Source organism: Cynara cardunculus (genome assembly GCF_001531365.2).
Source record: "Cynara cardunculus var. scolymus isolate 2C chromosome LG 8, CcrdV1, whole genome shotgun sequence".
Classification (NCBI taxonomy): Eukaryota; Viridiplantae; Streptophyta; class Magnoliopsida; order Asterales; family Asteraceae; genus Cynara; species Cynara cardunculus.
Window position 1 is genome coordinate 17,959,715 of NC_037535.1, and position 2,042 is coordinate 17,961,756.

Sequence of the window (2,042 nt, forward strand, 5' to 3'; positions counted from 1 at the left end):
TTTGCAAATAGCTCGGAGTCACCGCATTTGAACCTCCGTGGCCACAAGGGTATTTCTATTCCTCCTTGAATTTGAACCTGGGACCTCCTGATACTTTTAACCTTTGGATCCAARCTCAAACCAATCAGGCACCACCCTTATGGTTTAGAGAGTAAAATTAGTGATAGCAAGATAACATATAAATGGATCCTCAAGATAACAAGTTCAACACCATGTCRAAAAATTCAAACGAAATGAAAGGAATTTCTACCCGTCAATCCAAGGGATATGATTATCATACGGCCCACCTTGAAGAGCAGGACATACACCAAAATTTATCTTTTCTTAAAAGTCATAGTTGTCACTACCATCACCTTGATTCAAAAGCATGCCCCTTTTCCTTAGCRTTGGACCTGACCTGTAGAGAATAATCCCTCCCCAAGGTCCACGAAGACTTTTACGAGTAGTGGAGGTTACAATGTCACATAATTCAAAGGGGTTTACACGTTCCTACAAAACAACAAACACAGGATTACTAGAAGGAAAAAAAAAAGAATTATGTTATAGGACGATAAATGAGTGCAATGAAAATGACCCATAACATTTATCAAGAAAGAAAAATGATGGAATATGTCCAAATTCTCTAAAAGATATACCKATATCAKATGCAAAGGTTGAATCAAAATCATTCATAAAAGATACAGAATCAAGATGTTACATTTTTGTAAAGAAAGGATAGCTAAAAGAACCCGCATAAACGTTCACCAACTAAGCCGTAACATGATACTTTACAAGAATGAAAGAATACAGTAATATTTGCCAAGATCAACACCTAAAAGCAAGAAAACTATAACTAAATTGTTGCACATCATAAATTATAACATCACAAGACTATATAGCATACACAAACCAAAAGATGTGATGAGGGAGAACATCCCAGTATATAGAAACCAGTGCCTGATAAGATACAAGGAAAGCTGCTATCTTACTTGCTAATAAGCACTTACAATTTCTACACTCACACRCATCAGTCTAAACCTCCCTCTTTGTACTTCCCAAAGCATGAATCATCCCGATTTGACCCAAAAYGGGTTCATTTACAACACCTTACAAGTCTAATAATACTAAAAAGCAAGTTACAAGCATATAAAAAGTTCTAATCCCCATCTTGTGAAGCATTAAGCAAAAAACAAGGTAAAATAGTGATYAACAATAACCAGTCAAAAATGAAGTTCCGTAATTTAGCAAGATAATCCACTTTGGCATTGATTAGGCCGCTAATTTGAGCCATGTTGCACATTAAAACCGCTCCACATTTGTCAGCAATCTGTCTAAATTTGGCATATTCCCAATCCCTTGGATACGAACTCCCGCCACAAATAAGTATCTTAGGACGAAAATCAAGTRCCTTTTTCTCCAGCTTCTCRAAATCTACAAGTACCYATYTGCGGGTTAACCTTGTATTAAAGACTTTCAAAGAAAATTGAAGCCCCAKATACTTTCTTCCATTTGGASTATGGTACCCATGGCTAGTGTGCCCTCCTGAAGGGGTATCTAACCCCATAATTCGATCACTGGGYGATAGCAAACCAGTATAAATTGCAAAATTTGCAGAAGTACAAGAGTAAGATTGAACATTAACTCTCCAATTATCAGTATCAAGCCCGAATGCAGCCAAGGCACGTTGGCAACAAAGGATGTCAATTTCATCAATGTATTGGCTCCCGATATAATACCTAGCACCTGGCATATCTCCTTGTTTTTATCATATCTTTCTTCGTTCTCTTTTTTTTTCTTATAAAAAACAAAGAATATCTCTAATAAATTGTTTATAATTTCTTTAAATAAAAAATAGAAGATTAAAATCTTTAAATAAGATTGTACTCAAATTTTCTATCTTCAACATTTAACATTAACTAGAAGCGTACTCATGCAATGCAGCGAAATACATCATGATTTTAATATTTCATTTTATTCTTTAGCTCAGTCGATGTTATAATATGACTTTATGTGATTTTGAGAAARCGATGATGTTTTTATTTTTGAATAAAATATATGTTTGA

The 2,042-nt window shown here is 34.8% G+C and overlaps 1 pseudogene; it reads right to left on the reverse strand.

Moving 5' to 3' along the window:
• Window positions 1-246: 246 nt before the first annotated feature.
• Window positions 247-1,729, reverse strand: LOC112516256 (annotated as a pseudogene).
• Window positions 1,730-2,042: the final 313 nt, after the last annotated feature.